At 36.0% G+C, this 26,762-nt stretch overlaps 1 protein-coding gene across 1 annotated transcript in view; it reads right to left on the minus strand.

The window, feature by feature from the left end:
* LOC23687692 (5-hydroxytryptamine receptor) overlaps nucleotides 1–18,908 on the minus strand; it is a 206,583-nt gene extending 187,675 nt beyond the window's left edge. The window contains exon 1 of the mRNA XM_021848923.1: nucleotides 18,442–18,908. The gene's annotated coding sequence lies outside the window, so the exon portion shown is untranslated. The remainder of the gene's footprint in view (nucleotides 1–18,441) is intronic.
* Nucleotides 18,909–26,762: the final 7,854 nt, after the last annotated feature.

The raw sequence follows: 26,762 nt of genomic DNA on the forward strand, positions 1-26,762 counted from the left end.
AGTGAGTTCGCTCCACCTCCTGGGGCGAATTGCAGAACCAAGAAGATGAAAATTTACAGACAAGGATTTGGGGTGCGAATAAGTTAGAAATTATGATGAGGAATTCCACCATCTGGCTAAAACCTTTACAAGAGGGCAACAATTCCCCATAACATACCTACTTAAACACATTTTAAACATGGGTCATCCCATGCCAAGTGTCCACAAAAGAGTACAAACGTGTAATCGACCATCACTGATTTAAACAAAATTTGGGTCAAATGTTCATTCAATTAAAACATACAACAATCACATTTTTATTGCCAATCGGACCACTCCTCAGCTCATGAGAGTATCGCCGTGATTGCATGCTCACTTGGTTATATTTTATTATTAAAAATAACTAAAAAGGTGATCTGCCAAACTGTTGTGGACTTTCTTTAAACTTCTATTGCTTGTTTCGTATCTTAACCCTCTAATACCCAACCCCGCCTTTAGACGGGGTACACTTTGGAATTTTGTGTATTTTTTCGTAGCTCGGAAATCAAAATGATTTTATTTCTGGCTTAAATCTTGACTCATAACACGCATATTGAAAAAGTTTTTTATGATTTTTGAAACTTTTTTGTAATATTTAAAATAGTTTGAAAAATTGTATTCTTATATACCCTAAAAATGCCTGGGATTCATTTAACGTGTAAAATAAAAAATCGTGCCTTTTATATTTTTCTGCGATCAACCTATCACAGAAGAAGAGCCTGGTGATATCAAAATAATTTCAAACCTGCTTTTCCGTTAATTACATGGAAAATAAAAAAACATCTCAGAACAAAAAATAAAATTTAATATTTTTAAAAGTATTGTAAAAACTTGAATTTTTATTATTGCAAGAAATCAATAACTAGAAGAGGCTTCAAGAAAAAATGAAAAGGATAGGGACGTTCAAAAATAAAAATTATAAAAATCAAAAACCAAAATTCATAAATTTTCGAATAAAAATAAATCATTGTCCAAAACGTGTTTAGAATGATTTTAGATAACTCAAAATGATGTTTAGATCGAAAATTAAAATTTGTTTATTAGAGGGTTAACTTTGACTAACTCTAACTATTTTGACAAACCCATAATCAGAATTTTATTTACTAAATTTTTACTTCAAGTTGTGACATTTTTCAAAAATTACAGTGAGAACATGGCATGACCAACTAGTACCAGACTCTGGCGCGTAACCTAAGTTTGCCATTAGAGGTAATATAGTATTCTGCTTCAAAATTTTCAAATTCTTCCTGAAACATTGCAAATTGACCATTTCATTGACATACAGGAACAACACCAATGGATTTCAGCATCAAATGTAAGCAAACGGCTATGTAAACTAAACTATTGTTTCGCTGGAACTGAAGTATTTTCAAAGAAATTTTGTTCAGCCACACCGCTCCGTATACCGTTCATAAAAAAAGTGTTTTTGTATGAAGAAAATATGTCAACATGCAATAAACGCTCACCTCAAAATTCAACAGTTAGTAATGACCGAGAGGTAGCACGCCTAATCACCACTCGAAATACACGAGTTCTAACCGCGAATAATATTTTTTTGCTTTGTTCCTAACGTTTACAAAAAAAAACAAACATCTTTCAAGTAGATGAAAAACTCGAATTTAGTACTATGTATACCATTTATTTCCACTAGAGTTAGTATCCTTTGTATTTCGACCTCAACTGTAAGGCCGTCTTCAGTGTCGTGTACTAGACTCGACAGAAAAGACTACTAAACGGCTCGAAGATTTATTAAAAACATCTTTCAGCTTATGTGACTATTTTTTGAACTATAGAGCACAAGCAGTTTCATATACAATGATGAATATCATTCCATTCCTGGTATCCATTCCACGTAAGAAATCGTGAACTTGTTCGTTCAAGGTGCTCTAAATGCGAGTAACTTGGTGCGCTCTGACAGAATAAATTCATGGTTTTCTTCGATCATCACATTTTTTAGCTACATCATTATTTAATTCTGTCGAATTGATTTAACATAATTTGGTTCAAAATGGATAATCCGCCAAGAGGAATACGGATAGAGTTGGTTTCAGATTACTTGTACCAGTTTATTGTTCACATAGGTCCCCAAAATTACATTGTGACCAGTTCTATGGGAAATCGCAAACCCTTCACATTCGTAGTGCATAAACATTTGTGACATGCATTTCAACATGCATGGCATGACATAAATATGTCTTCTTTTTTTGTTTTGCTGGAAATCCTGAAGCACATTCAAACATACCGAACTGAAAAAAAATTTCTTCAATTTCTGATCAGCCAGAGTGAACTGAGTCAAAACTAAGTGAAATCACATCTAATTACATGGAAAATATATGATGATTTTCTTGAGTATTCTATCTTGATTTACTCATTGGACCTTGTTAGTCATTTGTGAGCGGAAAGTCTTTAAACAGAGCCATATGCAATCTTCTCGAAGATGAGTGGACTTTAAAGTATCTTAAAATAATGGTTTTAGCCCTTGGTGCGGATTAGCAGAACCCCGACCATATGTGCAACATTTACTTTAAATGAAACTTTCAATTTGTATTTTGCGACAAAAATACGTGAACCAGACAAAAACTATTTTTCGCACTTAAGGCCGGGAAACCCCACAATAGATTTGGTGCATGAGAGAACAATTTTATGGAAAATGGATTATTTTTATTATCTTCCGAATTTTTGCAAATATTGAATCTATCAATCAGTTCTATCAAATAGCTTTGTCAGGAAAATGTGGTCCATTAAATAAAATATCATTCATGTTGATTAGCATAGTCATTAGGGCGGTTCAAAATTTAAAAATGTTTGAGAAACCAATCTCCTATGTGTTCCTTACCATCCTAACCATAAAAATAGTGTTCTGTGAAATTTTCAGCTTTCTAGGTGGTGATTTAAAGGAGGCCCAAAGACAATGTAGGTTTATATGGAGAAACTAAAATTTCTAAAAATTACCAAGAAACAAAAGTGCTTATATGAGGCTGAAAGTTGGCACCGCGTATATTGCATATTGGTTCTCAAAATAGTTCTGATAGAAATTTGATTGTTACTATATAACGAGGCTTATGTGCAATCTCAATGCTACTGTTATGTGGTTACAATTACCAATGTGACAAAACAACTTTGTATTTTTTAGAACAATCTTACTGATTTCAGTAAGTTGATCGAAAGTGTTTATCCTTTGATGGCTTTCCATTGCCATGTGACAGATATGACTTTTGTTACTGACTATGAAATAGATGTCAGAACTTTCTGGTTGTAACTTGAATTCGGGCGTGGTTATCCAACTTCAAGTGTTTCAAAAATAACAGAGGGATGAGCTTCATATCACAGTATCGCCAGCAACTAGAAGAGCAGATATGAGGGATGAATATTTCTGGAGATGTCAACATCTTGTGGAACCCTATCCACTAAGCTACAACCACAACGCTATGAGATGTAATTGACACTAGTCAAACATCAGCGTAAAACGATTGATTCGATGAAGAGCGCTACAGAGTGACAAAAGTGAAAAATGAACGGAGAAAGTGTGATATCTGAAGCAAAAGAAACAGAAGGGTATACATAGATTTTATGCCACGGTCATCGGCGCGCGGCGCAATACCATAACAGTGCCCGCTATGTGCAAGCTGTAGACCCACGGACCATAGAAGAGGTTTAAAAGGCTATCAGCGAGCTGAAGAACTATAAGGCTGCTAGGAAAGACAAGATTCCGATCAAGCTTCTCAAGTACGGAACTGAGTGTGGTGTACAGAATGTGCGTTGTGTGCATTGCGATGAATACTTCTCTGACTGTATCATTGAACACGTACATGCCTTTTCAGAATAAGGTTTCGATTTGACATATGAACTGGCGGCTTGGTTTCCATTTGCTTCATCGGTTCACACATCATTCAATAGTGTTGGTGAGTGCGAGATTGCAAGGCGCGTTCAATGTTTTCCTTCAAACATTCATGCAACGCCTGCATGGGAAGTGAAAGAATAAAAAATGACGAGACAGACTGGGCTGATTCTTGTATGGATGTATGAGTGGGTTCCTAATTTCGAGAACGCAGCGAGGCGATCATTCTGAAATTATAGGTTCAGTTTATTAACGGATTTTGCGGCAAACAGATGCTTTTTGTTGAGTCGGGAAGTGAAAGTTACCACACTGAGTGCCTTTACTGATGGAGTAGTTCTGAAGGTGACATAATTTGTGACAACGACGTTTCTTGAGAAAGTACGTGCTGTGACTGTGAATAGAGCTGGGCCCCCACATTTTAGGAGCCCCCACAAATCTGGACAAAAATATTTATAGTTAAACTCTCACGAATAATAAGAATCAATGTAATAGTACATGCTTTCGGAAACGCATCAATAGATTCGAAAGATTCAATTGTGTTAATAATTCTTAACGATTTTCTAACATGAATTTTTTAACTTCAACGAAAGCTTTCTCAATGAAGTTTAAAACTAGGTTCGAATGCAATTTATATAACTGCAGATCAAGTAATTGGACTTGATTATTTATTTTTATTATTACTCTATCGATCACATTGCAGACCTGGTAGCGTTTGAATGCCTTGAATATTGGAACTTTAGAGAACTCTAGCTTGAAAAAATGGACCAAAAAAGACCGAAAATGGATCAAACAGGAAACAGAAAAACAAAATGTAACCTAACATGAACCAGAAGGAAAGAGAATCAGGCCAGACATTACTCTTTGTTTTTTTTTTGCAATTCTCCATTACAACATTACGACAGTGTTATTGCTCGAATTACTGTATGTATTTTATCATGATTTTTCCAATCCAATTCCATGATCCAAGAATTTTTCTAAGGAATTTCTCCAAGAATTTATGAACATAAGCTGGATTTCAACAAGGATGGCTATTGAAATTAAGGAATTTCTCCAAATATTCTTCTAGATATTTTCAAGGAAAGCCCAAGTCCTCCATGATTGTATCAGGTGATTCTTCCATCGATTTCCTTAGTAACAACTGTAGAATTTGGTCGAAGGATTAGTGAAAAAAATATGTAGAGGAACTCCTAGTATAGACCTTGTAAAAAAAAATCTCGGGTAATCCCTGGTTTTCTTGAGGAAAGTCGTCTAAGCATTCTTTGCAAAATCGCCGGAAGAATTTCTTTAGAGTATTGGTAGAAGAATCTCTAAAAAAATACTAGAGGGATCCCATCATGAGTTCCTGAAAGTATTTCTGATGAAATCTCTGGAAAAATCACTAAAAGATTTCTTGAAGTTTTTCTATGAGACATGTGAGAGGAAATTTTTAAAGAATCTGCTGAAAAGTTGCAATAAAGTCTATGATTTTTTTCTTTAGAGCCCGTAGAATTTTGCATCAGGATTCACTGCAATCTAAGGAAACTCTAGAGAGCATTTTGATTAAAATAGAAACCTTAGAGATCTTCCATTGAAAATAGTGACTATTCAGATACTTTCATAACAATACAACAAACATTAGCAGCTGAATAACAGTTTATTCAACCTAAATATGATTGAGAGTGGAAAGATCAACTCTTATTCCGTAAAAATGTTTGTTGGGAAATCTCTAGAAAAAAGACCTGCTACCAGCCCTATAACAATTTCTTCAACTCAAAACAGTTAAATAAATCTGTTTGTTCAACAACTTGAATATTACACATGGATAGAATAAGCATAATTTGAATAAGGGTACCTATAAGAAGACAATCATCAAATGAATTTTGTTGTTGATGAATAAGCCCCAAAAAACATTGAATTTAAACTGCAAGTAAAAATGAAGCAAATGTCAAAAATGAAAAAAAAAAAACAGTTTTCGCCCTTGAAACCAGCCAATCGGGAAAAATAAGAACACACAGCTTTATTATTTTTGTTTTTTGTTCGGTTTGTCGATTTAAACGGTGAAAACTGCTTTTTAACTTTTGGCATTTGCTTCATTTTTACTTGGGTCTTAATCTGCAAACATTTAAAGCCTATAGATGTATTGAATATAAAAAAAACAGAACCTACATTAATTTAAATATCAAATAGGTTTGCGTTCATAGGGGATGTTGCCACTGGGCACACTGCTCCAACGTCCGAAGTCAGTCATGTCGTGACAGCTGAACTATGACATCGATATGACAGCTTTTAAAGCTATTGAAGAACAATAAATGATGATGAGGCAAATATTGTGTGCATTGGAAAATTAAATCAAAGTAAATTTACTACTGTATTTATCGAATTTATTATCCTAGTTGAAGTAAGTTATTGAATTATTGAAACCTATAACGGGATTGTAAATCTATATGAAATTTGTAGTTATCCTAGGTAAAATACGCATACGTCAGACCGAGACATTGTGCTACGGAAGATTCGCATTGTCTAGCAAGTAAGAATCAATTAGTTACATAACTCACAAATGTCTAAAACCCATTCGATTGTAGCTGATAGGTCGTTTGAAGTAGTTTGTTGTTCGGGGAAAGGCCAAATACGCTATTGAATCACACCGAAAGTGTAAGTAGAATACGATGGTAATTTGTTAATCGCAACTAAATAAAAGTTTTTTTTTGCAGTTTAAAGCTGCGCTAAAAGCAATTCTTGCATCTATGCTGCTCAAAACCCGGTGACGATACTCTCTCCGCCCGCAACAGGGGATTTAAAGTATTTTTCAACGTTATAACATAGATTGACTCTGGTAATGAAAACACTTGTAAAATATTACAAATATTTAATCTATGCTAAAATAACGAAATGTTTTTTTTTTTGGAGAAGGGCCCCCACATTTAAAAATTTGGCCCTGCATCCAGAAGAAGAATAATCTCCTAGGAAAACATGTATTCTAATAAATTTTAAGAACCAATTTCTGTTTTGATTTGACAAGATGTTCTTTGGAGGATACGCTCTTACAGTAAAAATGACGTGATTATTATTCTAAAAGAAAAACGTTCAAAGAAAATCCCAAACCTATTGGCATTAATGAACAGATTTAAACCAAAACTCCCGTTATCTCGTGTTATATCGTAAGGACGAATTACAAAACTAGCAGAAAAGACGAAAAATTGTGAAAACCAATGCTGAAAATGAAACATTTTATTGATTTCCCCACCTGTGACTTTTTAGAAAATTGCCAAGGGGCGTGAAATTTTATTTTTAGAATCTGTGTCGGTTTGTATCGTTGATCATCTAGATCAAAAGATTTTAGAAATTCTTTTGGAATCTAATACGTAGCCATAACTCACTTTTTTTGTGTGTTAATTTGAGCTCTTTTAAACCACGCAGTTCATTCCCCTCTGATGATTCACATGAATATCCCAGGCTACAGATTTTTTCCTGTTGTAGAAAAATGAAGCAATTTGCATTTTTTTTTAAAAACGATTATATATGGTTTTGGTGATTGTACCCCGTTTGGAGTAAATTCGTTTAGCTTAAAGCCGTTTGGCAGAATGAGTGATTTAGAATGAATATCGGCATTTTTTTAAGCTTTTACCAATATCAACAACAACGAGCCCATAGCCATTTTTTTGGCAAGTGCTCAACAAGCGTGGTATTCGTTCCGAGATTTGCCATGAATGTAAAAAATAGTAGTGACATTTGAGAGCATAACTAAATAAAACTCGAGACGGGTCTGGTGGAAGATCTTTTTGGAACAATATGTTTTTCTGCATCCTAGAACAAAGAGTAAGGACTGTTCATTTAAGAAAGTGGACACCTAAATATTAGCATTTTGGTGTAAAAATTCCATAAAAGCAAATAAAATTTTGTTTCAGTGTGATCTCAAGTGTTTATTTTGACAGCAGACAAAAGTTGACATAAAAAAATTATAAATTCTAAACGATGGGTAGAATTGACATGGCGACTCTCAATTTTTTTCTGCACAAATGGTGTACAGAAAAACTGCCGTTCCAAGATTTGGCTTAAATCGCGTAGTGTCCAAATTGAATTTTTTCAACGCTGTGGCCAAAACAGATATTCCTGACGACGTACGATACATCCCAACAGAAAAATTTGGGAAAAATTGGTATGGCAAGCAATTTGCTTCTGCGGTATGAAAGTACTACATATTTCACGACGGGTTCAATCAACGGCGAAAATTACAGAACTGAATGCATTAAAAAATGGCTTCTGCCCATCTACTGAAAGCATACAATGCCTCCATTGTTTTTGCCAGACCTAGCATCGGCTCACTATGCTTCAGCTACTTTGGAGATGCTCAAGAAGGAATAAGTCGAATTTGTAGAAAAATGATCGAATCCATCAAATTGCTCAGAACTACGCCTCATTAAAACATATTGGGCAATAATCAAACGGCATCTTAAGAAGGATGGAAGAGAAGCAAGCTCCATCGATTTTTTCAAGAATATGTGGTCAGCAGTTCAAAAAGCAGTTCGAAAAGTTCCGAAAAAAGTTGTGCAGAATTTTATGGGAGGTATCAAAAGAAAAGTAAGAGCATTCTCCAGCAATGCTCAATAAATGTTCAAATTTATGTGAATTTGATCGAAATTACGTTGATTTCCATGTATTTTAGGTAAACTCATGAATTTGTTCGAAAATAAACAGTTTACTGTATAAAACACGTGTCCACTTTCTTAAATGAAAAGTCCTTATCTTTGAGCTTGTCGCAGTTTAATAATTCGATGCCCTCCGCGGATCAAGCTCTGTCTTAGTTGGAACGTAACACTTAATGTAAATGTAAAACGAGAAAGAAAAGGGACAATTTGTTTGCGAAATATTGAAAGCTCTATTCCAAAGGTCTTTAAAGTCTTCAATCGAGAGCACATTATTTTTCGTTTAAAATGTTTAAGGTTTTAACGCGAAAATATATTTCTGGCAAAATTTGTGAACGAATAAATATAAATTTTAATTTTGATAGTGTAAATCAAAAACACCGTCTATTATTGAAAGAAGGGAAAATTTGTGATTCAAATAATGTTTTCAGCATATCTTGAAGGGGAATCATGTGTTTGTAAATAGTTATTTATGCAACAAGTTGCAAAATGATGATTTTTTCAGCACGAGTTGTACACTTATCCAACGAGGCTCGCCGAGTTGGATAAATACAACGAGTGCTGAAAAAATCGAGTTTTGCAACGAGTTGCATACAACATTTTTGCTATTGCGAAAAAATCCGTTTCAGCTCGATGAATTTTAAAAGTACCAACAAATATTTCAAGAGAACCCACATGCGCATGCAGCTATGCGTTGTTTCAATTCAGTATTTTCCAATCACGTATGCTGTGATTCAGTAGCACTTATGAATGTCACAAATTTTATCGCTCCCATCGCTATGATGCAAATCTATATTCCGTATTGGAGGAAAGAACAGGAAAGACTTGTAAGATTAACTTGAGGTAACAACTAGGTTAGATAAACTTGAGGTGAGAATTGTCGGTCTTGTATAGCGAGGATCAGATCAAGTTATCGATTGCCGCTTTTATATCAGATGGAAACAAAAAATATAGCTCCAAAGAACAGGCTATGTATGAAGGAAGATGAAATTTATTTAAATTTTAATTCAACAGCTTCTTTGCCTATATTATGGTTACATCATATTTAGAACACCCTGTGTTTTAAAGAAGGGTAATTTCTGGACAAATAATAAAATACTACTGGCAATAACAAACGAATATCATCTAAAGAAATCCTTGGTTTCAGACTCATTATACCAAACGATCATTATGCCAAACGACTTTATGCAAAATAACCCACCACTGTTTTTAGTACCACTCTGGCCGTATAAGGATTTTGCAAATTTCAATGACCATCATATTGTAGTTTTAAGATTTCGTGGAGAGAAATTAACCGGCTTGTACGATTTTTCACAGGCAACTATTATCTGACATAGCTCACATTTTATTTTTTTATGAATTGACTAACCAATAAAATCCCGACCAAACGGAATTTCTTTAGAATCGGATGGCTAATGAACAATATTGACACTGATTTAAAAAATGAATGATGTTTTTAAGAACTTGCGAAAAATTGTGCATAAATAAATATTGAGCAGTGTTGTGAAAAACTCAACTTCCCACAACTCACGCTTGAGATTTTTCATGCGTGAGTTGTCAATCACGCAACTCAGCAGTCAAAAAATCATGGATGAGTTGGCTCACCTTTTTAACTCATTGTCTCGTATTTCCACAGCTTACTCACACACAGCAATAATTTCTTGTTAGTCTGGTAAAATTATGTTAATCCTTTCTAACGTAAACAACAACATTCGGGTTTCACGAGTTTTTGCTGGGTTTTGTGACTGAATCATTTTTCACGGTTTGAGTTGATTGAGTTGATTTTGCATCAAAATCTCATGCGTGAGATTTGCGAAGCAGATCTCTAATGAGTTTGCTCTCACGGGAGAGCGTATTGATTGAGATTTTGAGTGTGAGTCTATCAACACTGAAATTGAGTACATGCTACAAAGCAAACTGATGGAGCAGCATGGTTGCTGACTTGGTTTTTCATACTAAATGACGTTCTATCCTACTCATTCGGTCATTTTGTTCCACCCTCATTTTTTAACCAACTTTTTGACACGACCGTAAAACTGAAGAAAAATCATGGTTGTAGCTTAGCTTAGCTTAGCTCAGCTTAGACTGACTACACATATCAATGGTTGCTATTCCGTGATTGACCGAAGTCAGTGAAAATGCACAAAGAATCAACTAGAAGTTTGACTGGGATTGGCCATAATCTTCTTCAGTGTGCATAATTCAGTGCCTCTATTTATACAGGGTCAATAACGGCGCCGGCCACGTCCTTGCAGTCAGGTGGGATTGAGGGAAGGAATGTTAGTGTGTAACCTTTGCTATTTGGAGACCGTGTTTGCCTCTGCATCTCCACAAAGGTTACTGGGAGGGATGTTTGTTAATGGGGAGGATCGTTGGGTCACAGGATTCACTTTGATAAGCAATTAGACCATGATAAATAATTATTTGTGAGATATAAACATGATTATGCCGACACTTGGGGTGACGAACCATTCAAAGTTTGTTGAACAAATACCTAAATGAAACATTCCTAACACTCCTATTCTTATGCCGACACTTACAGTGACGAACCATCCAAAGTTTGTTGAATAAAGTGAACCTTTCGGAAGTCTACACTTGTAGTGTCCAACCATTCAAAGTTTTTTTTATTACAAAAATAAAGGTAAAAAGAAAGGGGTGTTTTGCATAGCATAGCATAGCATAGCATAAACTGACTGTACATGTCAATGGTTGCTACTCCGTGATTGATCGGAACTGGTAAGAATTGCACTACGATCCAAATGAATAAGGGATGGGAGTTTCCGCTTACTCTCGAAGTGCAATTTTAGCAGATCTAATATTATTGATCAATAACGGCGCCGGCCAAGTCCTTACAGTCAGTTGGGATGGGGAAGGAATGTTAGGGTGTAATGATTGTTGCCTCCAGAGACCGAGAACACCTCTGCATCTCCACAATCACCACGGGAAGGGTGTTTATTAGTGAGGAAGGAAAAGATCTGGGAGTCACCTCTGGTCGGTGATGCGATCCATGGACAAGGGGGAAATACACGACTTGTATTCAAAGCCAGTTTTGCACCTCTGTCTCGAGAAGCCTTTGGAAAAATTACGTCAACATCTATAATGTCGAACAATTCAAAAGACGTTTTTATTAATGACGAAAACTGAAAATTACATGTATATACCTTAACTTATATGAAACAGGAATAATGCCGACACTTGTAGTGACGAACCATACATAGTTTGTTTGAAAATTACATATGAGTATTACTGTGCATTTTGTCTCGATATGGTAGAAGTTTCAGAAAATACGTCAACATTCACAATGTCGAACAATTCAAAGGATAATTTTTAATAATGTCAAAAAGAGAAAAATATATGTATATTCAAATTGTATAAGAAAAAAGCATAATGCCGACACCTATAGTGACAAACCATACAAAGTTTGTTTTAATATTACATAAAAGTTACGCTTTCAAGAAAATATGTGTTATCATAAGCATGAAACGAACTCACCAGTTGGCCATCCATTCTCGACTGAACACAAAACTGACACTGACAGCAAAACTTCTTGGCGTCCCGAAAATAAACCGTCTTGCTTGGGCCTTCCCAAATACGTACCCAGCAAGACGCTCCAAAACAAAGGGAAAAAAAAAAAAAAAAAAAAAAAAAAAAAAATCTCCGGCGACGAAAACACGCGCGAAACCGTCAACAAACTCTATCGGACGACGCAAAACCGAACCGTCCTGCTTGGGCTTCTCGAAGCACTACCCAGCAAGACGCTCCAAAACAGGGGGAAAAAATTCTCCGGCAACGAAAACGCGCGAATCCGTCAGCTAAATCAATCGGACGACGCAAAACCGAACTGTCCTGCTTGGGCTTCACAAAGCACTACCTGAAGAAAAATCATGGTTGTAGCTGACAAATATTCTATGGATAATGAAGGCTCGAGCTTTAAGACTCATACATAATTTTGAAAATTTCCCTATATAGCATAGCATAGACTGACTGTACATGTCAATGGTTGCTACTCCGTGATTGATTCGAACTGGTAGGAATTGCACTACGATCCAAATGAATAAGGGATGGGAGTTTCCGCTTACTCTCGAAGTGCAATTTTAGCAGATCTAATATTATTGATCAATAACGGCGCCGGCCAAGTCCTTGCAGTCAGTTGGGATGGGGAAAGAATGTTAAGGTGTAATGATTGTTGCTTCTGGAGACCGAGAATACTTCTGCATCTCCACAATCGCTACAGAAAGGGTGTTTATTAGTGAGGAAGGAAAATATCTGGGAGTCACCTCTGGTCGATGATGCAATCCATGGGCAAGGGGGAAATATACGACTTATATTTAAAGCTAGTTTTGTATTTTTGTCTCGAGAAGGTAGAAGTTTTAAAAAATACGTCAACATTCACAATGTCGAACAATTCAAAAGATAATTTTTAATAATGTCAAAAAGAGATAAATATATGTATAATGAAATTGTATAAGAAAAAAGCATAATCCCGACACTTATAGTGACGAACCATACAAAGTTTGTTTTAATATTACTTAAAAGTTACGCTTTCAAGAAAAAAATGTGTTATCACAAGCATGAAACGAACTCACCAGTTGGTAATCCATCCTCGACTGAACACAAAACTGACACTGACAGCAAAACTTCTTGGCGTCCCGAAAACAAACCGTCTTGTTTGTGCCTTCCCAAATACCTACCCAGCAAGACGCTCCAAAACATAAAAAAAAATCTTTGGAAAACACGCGCGAAACCGTGAGCAAAATCTATCTGACGACGCAAAATCGAACCGTCCTGCTTGGGCTTCACGAAGCACTCTCATACATAATTTTGAAAATTTCCCTACAGAAGCATTACGGGGCAGGCAAGGGGGTCGGAAATTGCCATTTTTTACTAAATAACCAATAAGCATATAAGTTGTAATTATTTCAGCATTATATTCGCCTCAACGACATGTGAATAAATGCTGATTGACAATAGGTTTTGATGAAATTTAGTTCTATCTTCACGAAGAAGCAACAAATACAAAATTAAATTGCATCACTCTTTTTTTCACTTCACCATTTTGTAAGCTTTTGGTCATTTTGTTGCATATTTTTTGTTTCTTCACTCGTGATTGGGACTCGAACTTAAAATCTGACGTTTATTTGTTTTTGATTGCTGCGCTTCAGTATGGACTATACGTGATGGGATAAGCTGCAACGATTTTAAAGTATTTAAAGTACAGTTAGGAATGCGCTTTATTTCTAATATGCAAATATGTTGAAAAAGCATGCAACGTAATAATTTCTTCCCAAGTTTTTGTTAGATTGACCCACCAATAAGAATGGTTGTATGACATTTGCCAGAAAACCATTTGCCAGAAAGCCATTTGCCAGAATTAATTTGCCAGAATGGATCATTTGCCAGAAAACCATTTGCCAGAATGGACCATTCCCCAGAAAGTCATTCCCCAGAAAGACCATTTCCCAGAAAAAATATTACTACATTACTTTGCTTTGTGTAGCAATATTTAGGTGTGTAAAATCTTTCGAATCATTATGATTTTCAGCGTTCGATACATAATTATATGCAAAATAATTGTGACGTAAGTTTTTAAGCTTTTTGTTTGATAAAATGTTTTAAACTAATAATGATACCATAAACTTATTATATAGATAGCTGTAGGGGTAAACATGCAGCTGACGGACGTGAGTTCGAATTCCACCGGGCGAAGATTTTATTGGATTGAAAATTTTCCCAGGGCATAGAGCATATTCATATCGGCGATACGTTATACACATGCAAAAATGATCAATTGGCAATAAAAGTTCTCAGTTAATAACTGTGGAGGTGCTCGTAAGAACACAAAGCTGAGATTTGGCTCTGTCCCAGTTGGGACGTTACACAAGATAAGAAAAAGAAGGTGTAATAGATTTCCGAGGTTTTCATAGTCTCTGAGAAATAAGTGTTTTTTAATGTTAAAATAGTCATCAATTCTATACAAGCTATTAGGGGTCGTCCATTAACTATGTGATCATTTAAGGGAGGATGGAAGGGGGCCTGGCCAATGACCACGATACAAACAATTCTTTTTAAATTTTTGTATGGACGAAAGACCCCGTGGAGGTAAAAAATCCTAAAGAATTGACCACGTTGTTAATGGACAACCCCTTATAGGCAACTGTATTTTCAACATTCTTTTAATGATTTTCCCTTCTTTGAAGATTAGGCTGTTCTTTAGGGCTAACTCATTCAAGGACTTATATGCTTCATAGGAGATTTACCCTTCTTTATATTATTGGCTAATCTTTATAATTGTACTGTGTGTTTCTGCCTGCAGTTAACAGAAGGAATGGAAGTAATGTAAACAAGGTTATGTAATCTCAATTTTAAATAATTACAGCTAAAAAAATCAATGTAGGATTGCTGTCAATAAAAATGTCTGTAAAAAGGATTTATGTAAAGAAATGCAAATATCGGGAAATGAACAATCAATATATGTCCTCAAATAAAAAAAACTAAATTGAAAGTGATTCAATAATGAAATATTTACCATGACCTTCATCTAATTTCTCATTGAAGATTACTCGAGTGATTCCGAAAACATTAATCTTCATAACCGACTTGTTTCGTAGAGCGAGCGACAGAATATGAGAAACCAATATATGTGTGTTTTTTTGGTTTTCACCATTAATCATGGCCACGTAGCAGTCCTGCTAATAATTTCAAAATATCTCCGGTTCCAGATAGCTAAAACTAGCAATCATGGTAAACACTGAAGATTGAAGAGTTTTCCGGCAGCCTGTCGCAAATGTTGTAAAACTACTTGAAAACAATAAATAATGCGGTTCAAATTATTATTAAGAGCAAAACAGTTTAACGTTCTTTTCAAGGACTGAATAATGTATTTAAATATATGACCGAAAGAACATTGGGTAGTCATTTGAGTTATATTGTTCCAATGATTATTGGCGCTAAACTGATCATATTTCAAACATAATTTTCCCTTCTTTCACTCAAAGGCTGTTCTTAGTTCTTAGTTTAGTTGTTTTGCAATTTTTTTCCACAAAGATACACTATTCATATATCTGAAATTATTCAACTAAACTAATTCGTGTCAAACGTTTCAGCTTTTTTGTTCTCAGACCAGCTATGTAAGTAGTGAAAATTACATAAAATTGTATACGAAGGATTTTAACAACATAGACTAAATAACACGGATCGATCAGTTGCGTTGTTTTATACTAATATTACAAAGATATAAACATTATTTGGAGCAATATTTACGATGCGAGTGAAGTACTGTAGAAGTGACGATAAATTTTAATTAATTTTGCGCTGCAGCTGTGCAGTGCTAGTAGTCCAATCCTCTTGATGTAAATAATGTGAAAGTTGACTACACAATGTTTCATGCTATAAGTGCAAATAATATGAGTATATTCAAGATACAAAAATGACATATATCGAAAATTTCGGTAGGCTTGAGGTGAAGATGCATCGAAGCCAAACCTCAAATTTTCAAGAGCATAAACCTCGAGAACCAGCCAGCGGTTTGAGCTGAAAACTTAATCAATTGGTCACACGCTGGTGGTGACCAATCGATTAAATGTTGAGCTGGAATGGCTGTTTGGGTCACTAGATTTGCGCTCTTGAAAATTTGAGGTTTGGCTTCGATGCATCTTCACAAATATATCGATCAATTGATATCAAGGTTGAAAACGAATTACAAAAAATGATTCTGGGGAATGGTTTTCTGGCAAATGGTCCATTCTGGGAAATGGCTTTCTGGCGAATGGTACATTCTGGGGAATGGTTTTCTGGCAAAAATCATTCTGGCGAATTGATTCTGGCAAATGGTTTTCTGGCAAATGTCATACAATCATAAGAATTTGCAGCAAATTTTGCTGGTCATATCTTGACTGCCGTTATACGCATAATTGTCCCATGTTACTTTTTGTGCATTTTGACTTTTTGTCATCACACAATTTTTTTTTACGTATAGTTTTAGAAAACACTTACCAAAAATTAACTTTGTTCGGAAACTCAATGAAAAGCAAGCCAAGTCAATTTGTCCCATTGTTGAATTTCCACGCATAACTGTCCCATCACTGTATTTCTACGCATAACTGTCACACTATACAATTCGCTGCGCTGATCTCGAACGAAATATTCAGATGTCAGTTTTGAATTTTGAAAATTGTTTATAACATCTTCTTACGTTGGCTTTACATCCCATGTTGAACACAACCTATTTTATGAGTTTGTATTATCGCGATGCATTCATCATTCATGCGAGCCTGACGTCAAATATGGTTGAAATTTTCAATATCAAAATATTTTTTCCCAAACGTTTTTCAATGAATTTCAGTTGATGATTTGGATGACTTGCTGGGTTGTTCCGAATACCGGTTCACTGGTGGAAGAGGCCATTATATTGGCGAATCTGAAACCTGGCTGGCGACAATTTTCATGAATTTGCAAATCAAATCTAAAGGTGGTCAAATTTATGTGAATGACTTGATCACATGTCGGATTGTTCAGAATTCCCGGTTCCATGAAAGAAATGACCTCTAAACTGTCGGTTCTGAAACCTAGCTGGAAACATCAAACATCAAGAAGAGTAATTCAAAGGTTCTTGGATGACTTGATAACATGCCAGGTTGTTCCCCAGAGGAAGTGGGCATTATATTAGCGGTCCTGAGACCTATCTTGCGACATATCAAACTTGATGAAGTCAAGAAAAAGTCAAATTCAAGTCTAAAGAAAAATAGTTCAAAAGGTTTTGGATAGCCTGGCCACATACTGGGTTATTCCGGACAATTGGCTCTTCGGTGCAAGTGGCAAATATGTTGGTAGTTTTAATATGCGATGTATCAAATGTCATGATATTGCAAACAAAGTCCAAAAAATGTCAAATCGTGTAAAGATTTGTGTCGTGAACTTTGAGTTAAATATTTACTCCGTAGCATAACCTTGAATTCGCAGATGAGTTTCTGTCAAGCCTGCAGCTAGAGGAGTAGATATAGGAATTATTTACATCTTATAAACTCTCTAACTTACTCATCTACTCTTTCTATCACTAACTCATACATTTTCTCATTATCACACATACAGAAAACTTTGTTTTTCATCTCGAACTATAAAATCGTATTTCTTCACTTTTCCACACGTGGCTCCGTTTGGCACATGTCACTTGATAATGCTTAGCAAATATTTGGTCATCACTATCAGTGGGACTGTTATGCGTAGAAATTCACCAAAAACCCCGTATTTCTAGGCATAAGAGTCCCACTTTGAATTTTGTAGCTAAATTAACTTCATTGCCATAATACAAATTCTTGACTCTAATAAACACGCTATTCTTTGCACAATTGTTAAGATTTTAATTTAATTTACCACACACCTGGTCAATACGAGGCCTAAATGTGTTAAAATCTTTAAACGCGTTTTTCTCAATTGCATATTTTGGAACATGGGACAATTATGCGTATAACGGCAGTTGAAGAAATCTTATTGTTGATCTGTTTCCTAGTACTTTGCTATTAAGGAAAAGAAGGGAGAATTTATAATAGAAATAATTATTTTTCGAGCCAATGGTTTGTAAAATAATAAATGTATGTTGGAATATTACCAGGAATCAAAGCAATCATTTTTTCTAACAGCAAGGCTTTAAAGAATTAATCAAACATTAGAAAAATAAAACAATAGGAGATTGGATGTCAAAAACAATTGCAACATTAAGTGTAGTGCCCGTGGACCGACCTGGTGTAGTGGTAAGGACACACGCCTCTCACGCCGAGGACCTGAGATCGAATCCCATGCCCGAGATAGGTAGTCAATTGTGACATAAAAACAAGTTATAGTGTTGACTTCGAGATTACAAGCTAGCCCAAAATTTCATTTATGAAGATGAGTTCGGACCTGACAGCACGCGATTCCTTTCGAATTAGCCACCCCTTCTCCGGACTCAATCCTTTTTTCCGTTTTTACCCAAAGTTCCGATGGCTGACAAACCGTTCGCATGTGTCAACCGTTTTCCATGTTGATGGTGGCCATAAAACTGCGCCGCTCTGGTCGGTGCTCGTCTTCCTCTTCTTCTTCGTCGTTTCGATGATCTGCATCGGTTGTTGTTTTTCACCCATCACAGTTTGTTTTTCATCGGGCGCGTTTTTATTTCCACCCCACCTCCGAATCTCATTCGATGCTTCAGCACTATAAAATTCACCGTTATTTTGCACTAATTGATTTTGCAACGCCCGCGCTCACGTGTAATTTTTAGTAGGACTTTTTTTTCTCGTCCCTATTTTATAACGCTGATTGCGAAAGGCAGACCTCGCCGCTGCTAGTGTGAGTATGTGTGACGATGGTAATGAAATTTTCATTGCGGTCCATATCGCCTCCCGTCAGAAAGGTTCAGGTGTCCCAACGAAAAAGCGCGGTCAGTTTGTCGACGCGATTGATCTGGAAGTAAACAGAGAGAGAGATGGAAATTTGTTTTTGAAAAGTGTCACTGGCAGATGGGGCGGATTAAATGATTTTTTTATGCATGGGCGACGATGCACGAAATTGACTCAGGTGGAAAATGTGCGATAGTTTTGTTTGGATAAGTATTTTTTCGTCGACACGTATTTTCGATTGCTCGTGAAATATATTTGAAATGTTTGATTCTGGTGAAAAACTATAAAATGTAAGCTCTATTTACGAAATATATTGAGGTTTATGAATTGAATCAGTTTCTTAAACGAGGTTTTGCATTCTGAAGTGTAGTTGTTAGGTATTTTTTTCTATTATTTCAAGAAGTTATGTTTTTTTAAGTATGTTAAGCATACAATTGATCTATATGGCTGATGATATTAGATTGGATAAATTGTTGAGTTGAACGGGTGCTCATCATCATCCAATAACTTCTCGGAATATAGGTCGTGATTAGTAACATATTGATGAATCATTAATGCAATTCATGCCCATAATAGTTTTTAAATTAACTTCTTAAAATCTAGGAAACAATTTCACGTTTGATTAATAAACTAAATAATAACTTCTTACGCTAATAAAACGAATAAATTTGCACTCGAAAAAAAATCATCGATGAGAGGTTCCCCAAACATTCGTGCTATTATTGACTGTAATCTAAACCATACTTCAATGGTATCCTTAGACAGATCTTATCGTCCACCTTGCTGACGCTGCATTATTTGACGTTCATCCATAATTGATTAAGGCACCGATACCAATCTAAAAACCACAAGTCCCTTCTACCACAAACCGCAGCTTTGCTTTGGAACTAACGCCCGTATCGAAATGAGCCCCCCGACGCGACCAAACCTACACCAAAGCTTTTGGGTAAATATAATCAGCAAATTTTGTGTTTGTCCCCGCACTCAATCAATCAAGTTTATCAGCAACGGACCAATGCCCGACTAGAAAAAAAATATATAACAGAAAGTGAATAAAATGGGTATATTAAGTAGTTTAGATAATAAAAGTCTCCACCAAATAAAACAAGAATGTAGCTAACGATTATCATTATAGCAAAGTTGCGGGTTTCAAGGGTCATTCAAAATTACAAAATAAATACAAATTATGTACTTTAATAACAACAAAAAATAATAAATTTCAAAAATATAGCAAATTTTGATATAAATCTGTTGAAAGACTTATAACAAGTTAAGGATAAAGCCATCGTAATTACAAAATTTATTCAACTTCTGTTATTTTTGACTGGTGTTGATAAAATTGTGTTGTAATCTTGATATGTCACTCTGATCGGGAAGTCGTGCGTAGTGGACGCTCTGAGCCTACTCCCCCTTTCCAGTAGAACGTGAAATGACTCAGGAAAAGTGCTAATCATTTTCACTACGGTGCGAGGGGAGTGATAGTCGCTATCTCACGCTTTTCGCATCCCCTGAGGCATCTCCAAAGCAGACTGCCATTAGAATCGTCGAGGTGAAACATCGGGGCATTTAATCCGGTACTTAGTCAGACGTTTGGAGGTTTGAATTTTGGATCACACTCGATTAAGTTCCCATTGGGTGTCATCATTTAACGCAATGGACATTTGAGCAGGACTCAGCCGAAGAGGAAATTCTTGTACTTATAAGTTGGTTTTTATCAAATACAATTGAAGATGAAGCTGGAGACAAGTAACATCCTGGATTAGCGTTAAGAGATTTTCAGAGAATGATTAGGATCCTATTATTGCATTTCCGTGAGACAAAAGCTTACATAAGCGCTATCATTTTCGTGGAGTAGTGTTTGATCCTTTGCTCGCGTTACTTGCTCCTGTGGGGGCGGGTGATGTGAGCAGGATCAATCGTGTTGCGCGTCGCTCGCGTGGCATGTATAAATAGTGGCGTGATTCGCGGATAGGGTCAGTAGTGTTTGATCCTTTGCTCGCGTTGCTTGCTCCGGTGGGGGCGGGTGATGTGAGCAGGATCAATCGTGTTGCGCGTCGCTCGCGTGGCATGTATACCCGAGCAGAAGAAAATAACTACTGAATACCAAATTGAGGTATTCCATACCAGATAATTTCCAATACTACATACCTGAATGAGGTATGAATTAGCCCTGCATAAGAGGTAAAATACCTCAAATAATATCTCAAGCATATTCTACGAACACCAAACTGATAACTAGATCAGGTATTGTAATACCTCAATAATACTTGATGGATTTTCATATAAAAATGAAATTTTTCAATTGTAGTTCAATACCTCCAGCAGACCTCAATAGCTGTTCAATACCTCAATGAAGTATTTTTAATTGTTTTAAAGATTTTTTTCAATACCATTATAATACCAAATTGAGGTATTGACAACTGAACAATACCTAATTTTGGTATGATACCAAAAAATGGTATGCATAAGTTATTGGAGAGTTATTTGTTCCTCCTCGGGTAAATAGTGGCGTGATTCGCGGATAGGGTCAGTAGTGTTTGATCCTTTGCTCGCGTTACTTGCTCCTGTGGGGGCGGGTGATGTGAGCAGGATCAATCGTGTTGCGCGTCGCTCGCGTGGCATGTATAAATAGTGGCGTGATTCGCGGATAGGGTCAGTAGTGTTTGATCCTTTGCTCGCGTTACTTGCTCCTGTGGGGGCGGGTGATGTGAGCAGGATCAATCGTGTTGCGCGTCGCTCGCGTGGCATGTATAAATAGTGGCGTGATTCGCGGATAGGGTCAGTAGTGTTTGATCCTTTGCTCGCGTTGCTTGCTCCGGTGGGGGCGGGTGATGTGAGCAGGATCAATCGTGTTGCGCGTCGCTCGCGTGGCATGTATAAATAGTGGCGTGATTCGCGGATAGGGTCAGTAGTGTTTGATCTGTAGATCATATCGCTTGCTTTTGCGAGAGTGAGCGATGAACACTTTATAGGCGTTAAACGGGTTAGGCGTGATTGTATCATGGATCGCATCACCAACCGCTGGTGACTCCCAGATCTTTACCTTATCCCACTAACTCAATATCCTTTCCATGACAACTGTGGAGATGCAGAAGATTCTTCGGTCTCTAGTAACAACGGTTGTCTAGCTAACATTCCTTCCCTTCCCCGATGACCGTAAGGACGTGGCCGGCGCCGTTATTGACTTTTAAAATTTGAGCTCTCGATTTGTGCACATTGAAGAATGGTAAGCTAATCCCAAGCCCCATTCATTAATTCCCTGTGCAACTTCGATTGCTCTAGTCAATCACGGAGTAGCAACTACGAATTGTACGGTCATATATGCTCATGCTCATGCTCATAAGCGCTATCATTTTCGTGGTTGAGGTGCTTGAATGGAACTAGCACGAGTATAATCTTAACCAGCAATAAAAATCCTTGCTTCTGAGTAATGTTTGTGTACACAGGCTTCCAAACAATTGTGTGTTTATCATACACAACGAGTGAAATTGATCACAGCATATTTCACTTCATAGCATCAAATCATGTTCTACCCTGAGAGTTCTACCCAATCGCTCTGCACGACATGTAGGAGAGAGATGTAACAAATTGGGACAAACAAATGAACTGTATGCACGTGACTCAATTCTGACTAAGGTTGACTACAAATTGGGACACGTAACAAGAGCTCTAAGCGATAAGTTTTTGACCAATCGTTTTCGTTTGAAGCCATTTCTTCTGATATTGCATCTTTCTGTGAGACCATAATTATTTTATTTAATTAAATAATAATTTAATTTGTCACCTGCCATAAGTGTTCCAAGCTATACAAATTCTTCCACAACTTCAAACCCGACTTCAACACCAAAACCTCTAGAGTCTATCTCTACATGCAACCATGTACTTCGTTTCGGTGGATTAAATGGTAAGGGCTATCGTCGCTATCTCCCTCTTCAGGGGAATCAAGGCCTCATCTACTGTTCAGCGATCAATTCACCGCTCGGATTTCACATTCTCCGGTTTTCGACTAGCGTATTTCCTGGACGTTCACGTCGACATTCGGTATTTCACGGGCCAGAAGCCCGATATGCATGAGTTTATTCAAAGTTCTCACGTTCCAAGATCCGACTTCCCAATAATTGTCCTTTATTCGTTGCCGGGTCTGGTGCCGTAAAATCTATCCGCTCTACTTTTGTCACCACAACCATCCACTTCTATCAGAGTTTTGGACCTCTAGCTCTGGTTCTCAATAGTTTCAAAATCTTGTTTTGTATTGTATGGTATTGGAAAAAATACAAAAATTTGTTCTCATCATAGATTGTTTTTTTTTTTAACTTCTTGTACTAGAAATCATCTAGAAACTATGAAACAATATCTCTCTCACCAATTGTGTCACTTTTAGCGAAAAGCTACTTTTCCCACAAAAGCTTTATTTAGAATTCCATGAAGTAACGAGCTTTCACAAATAACACATTCCACGCCAAAACTCGATGCTACAAATGGAAAGCAGAAAACACAAGGCCATTGTCATTATTGTTGCATAAATCTTCCAGTGCATCATGTGTACCCACAGTAAGCAGCAGTTTTCCTCGATGACAATCGCACCTGAATAAACATGTCTATCCTTGAAACGGAGAAGTAGAAGGCATGCACATCGCAAATTTCCACCTCTGCGGACTTCATCAATTTGCGCGCCGTCGGTCTCCTCTCCGTATAAATCATAACTTCATCCCATTCGGTGTGCTCTAGAGCTAGAATCCATTTCGCCGAACGCCACTATCTCAACCCTCGGCAAACTGCTTGAATAAGCGACGGCACCGAATGCAGTAAATTCGAAATGCATACAATGGAATCATACACCCGGGAAAGGATCTGCGACTGCCGACTGACTGAATGGGCGGATTAGAGGAGATGGGGACAAATGCTTGTACACCAAGAAATCCATTTACATAAGTTATATTTTCGTAAAATAACAATTACGTAATATTGCATAAATGGAATTGGTATGCATTTGAGGCTACGTAGCATAAATAGGCTCAAACAAATATGTCCTATAAAGTTTCGAGTTCAATGATTGTAAGCCATTATCTTCTTCGATATAAGGCCTTCGTATCTGAGGTCGTAACTGATCTGAGGTTTGGAGGAGTTTTGTGAATATGGATCAATGAACTTAACCTGAATAAGTATATATAGAATTTATCGTGGCAATAGAAGATTGCAACGATTTTTGCCTGAAATTATTTATTATTTTATTTGACATTTGTTCCAATATTTCAACATTGGATATTCTATGTATCTCTTAGGTACTATACCATAGAGCAAACTTCAGAATCATTTTCTAAATTTTATTTTGAATTCTCTGCAGAGCTTTCTTCCTGGTATTACAACAGCTAGTCCATATTGGTACAGCATACAACATAGCTGGCCTGAAAATTTGTTTGAATATCAAAAGCTTAACAACTACCGGAAAGCTAAACATTACATATAATTTGCAATTTGATTAGATGGACAAATTGATGTGAAGATTTGCGAAAAAGTTACACGTCTTCTCAGTGAGAATCGAACTCACTACTCCCCGATCTCTAGTTGGGGCGCGTTACCACTACGCCATGAGAGGACCCATGAGACTCATTCAGTGAAATTTCACATTTACTTATCATTAGACATATTTGGTAATGTCATTTAAAAAATCTAATATTTTCGCATCAAACTGCTTAAGTTCTACCACAATCGTTTAAAATAATATGGTTGTTTGTTTGTTTGGAATATCCGCAAGTAGGAAAAAATGGTTTATTCATCAATTTGTTTGCAATACTACCATGAACATTTGGCGCTGTTAGCATCAAATAGCTTCAGAAAAAAAATCATTTGTTCCAACGCCAATTATTGTCCATTTTAACAGACCAAGAGAAAGGAATTAAATGTTTGCAGCTTAATCTCCGAATCCTGCTTAAACTTTTCTGTGAAGTATTTCTTCAAAAAGTTTCATATTTTCTTCAGTGAATATTTGAAGGTTCATAGATTCAGTATATTTTTCTAAATTCAGTTTAAGCCGAAAGTCCTACAAATTTCTTTAGGAGTTCTTCAAAAACTTTGTTGGATATGTTACTCTTGAAATCTGATATAAATTGGATGTGATAATTGATTCTTTTGTAATAGTTGAACGTATTTCGCTAGAAGCTTCATAGGAAAGCGTGAATTAAAAAAAAACATATTCATGCATATATGAAGATATATTTAACTATTATAGTCGAGAGAGTTTTGAAGGAATATGGGGAGAAGTATCAAATTGATTCATGAAGAAATCTCAAGAAGCACTTGAAGGATTCTTTGTAGAAAAAAATGCAGATAGATTTGCAAAAAATGCTCTGGAAAATCGCTAAGAACATTGTTTTAATCGAATTTTGTTCAATTGCTAATGAAAATCTTGTGGAATGTCAGAAGGAATCTTTCAATTAACACCTGGAAGAATCATTTAATGTTTTTGCAAGCAGTCTTGTATATTTTTTGCGGTAAATTTCTCTAATAATCCTTTGAGCACTTCCGAGAAATTCAAGGGAAAACCTCTAAGGCAATGTTGGAAAACAACTCTCTGAAGAATTTGTGGAACGAGTCCTTGCTTGGTAATCTTAAAGATAATTTTAGGAGTTTCATCCTAAAATTTCTTGTACTATTTTTTTTTTGGAATTCCAGAAAATTGATAACAGATTATTAATGAACAATTAATTTTTTATTAATTTTACAATTGGAATTAATAGGGTGCAGAGCAACTTGGACACATCCAAGATTCACTTAGACATGGGGAGTTTTTAACCGGCCTAATTTTCGGTAGCTTTCAAAAAAAAAAAACAATGCCGAAGTGAATCAAAAGTGCCAAGAATAAGATCCGGTTCCCTACCTAGAGCATCTTCCCGGAGAAATGTTCAAAAAAAAATCTGAAGCATTCTCTGGCGGAATTCTTCAAGGATTTTAAAACAATTTGATAAGGATTATTCGATAAAATTTGAAGGCCCAAGGAAACTTTAGGAAATATCCGTTGAATATCAACTACTAATTTATGAGATGAACCAGATGAGATGCAAGTCACAAAAACAAAAAAAAGAGAAAAAAAACTACTGACCCGGTTTTTTTTGTAGCAGGGACTCCAAAAACAATGATAAAGGAGAAAGCACTGAAAAAGTACGGACATATTTCATGAAGAAATTCTCGTGGGAATTCTCAGAGAAAAGAAAGATTATAGAGCGGTTCCACAGAAAATGACGACTTTTTTCCCAAATTTCATTTTTATATTTTTTGATTTGGATGAAATTTTGCACATGCTTTCTTTATGCCCAAAAATGCCTTTTTGCATCATCGGCTCGCCATTTTGACTCTAGCCTTACTTTTGAGAAGGGCCTAAGAAAACAAATCCTTAATAATTTTCAAAAAATTATAACTTAGAAACGGCTTGTCCGATCAGTTTGGTGCTTTCCGCAAAGTTTTAGGTTATTATTGGGACTATCTGGAAAAAAAATATACACTGTAAAAAAAATATGCTGTAATTTTTTATATATCGAAAATAAAGCTTAAAAATCAATTTTCTCAAAAATCGTATTTATGATTTTTATTTTTTTTTATATTGTAAAGTAGACAAAAAATGAAGTCTTTTGCACAATGGGTCAAAATGGAGAAATCATGGACAAAAAAGTTATGATTTAAAAAAAAAAAAGGTGAATTTGTTGAAAATAGTCATAATAAACTTTTCAAATGCTTCGGTAGCAATTAGCAAAATTTTCTCATATACCTTTTTTGTTGAAAATTTTGCGTACTTTCATAAAATCGGGTCGAAAAGCATTCAAAAAGTTTATTTAGACCATATGAAAAATCAACCTTTTTTTAAAAAATCATAACTTTTTTGTCCATGATTTCTCCATCTTGACCCACTGTGCAAAAGAC

The sequence above is a fragment of the Aedes aegypti genome, chromosome 3 (assembly GCF_002204515.2).
Source record: "Aedes aegypti strain LVP_AGWG chromosome 3, AaegL5.0 Primary Assembly, whole genome shotgun sequence".
Lineage (NCBI taxonomy): Eukaryota > Metazoa > Arthropoda > Insecta > Diptera > Culicidae > Aedes > Aedes aegypti.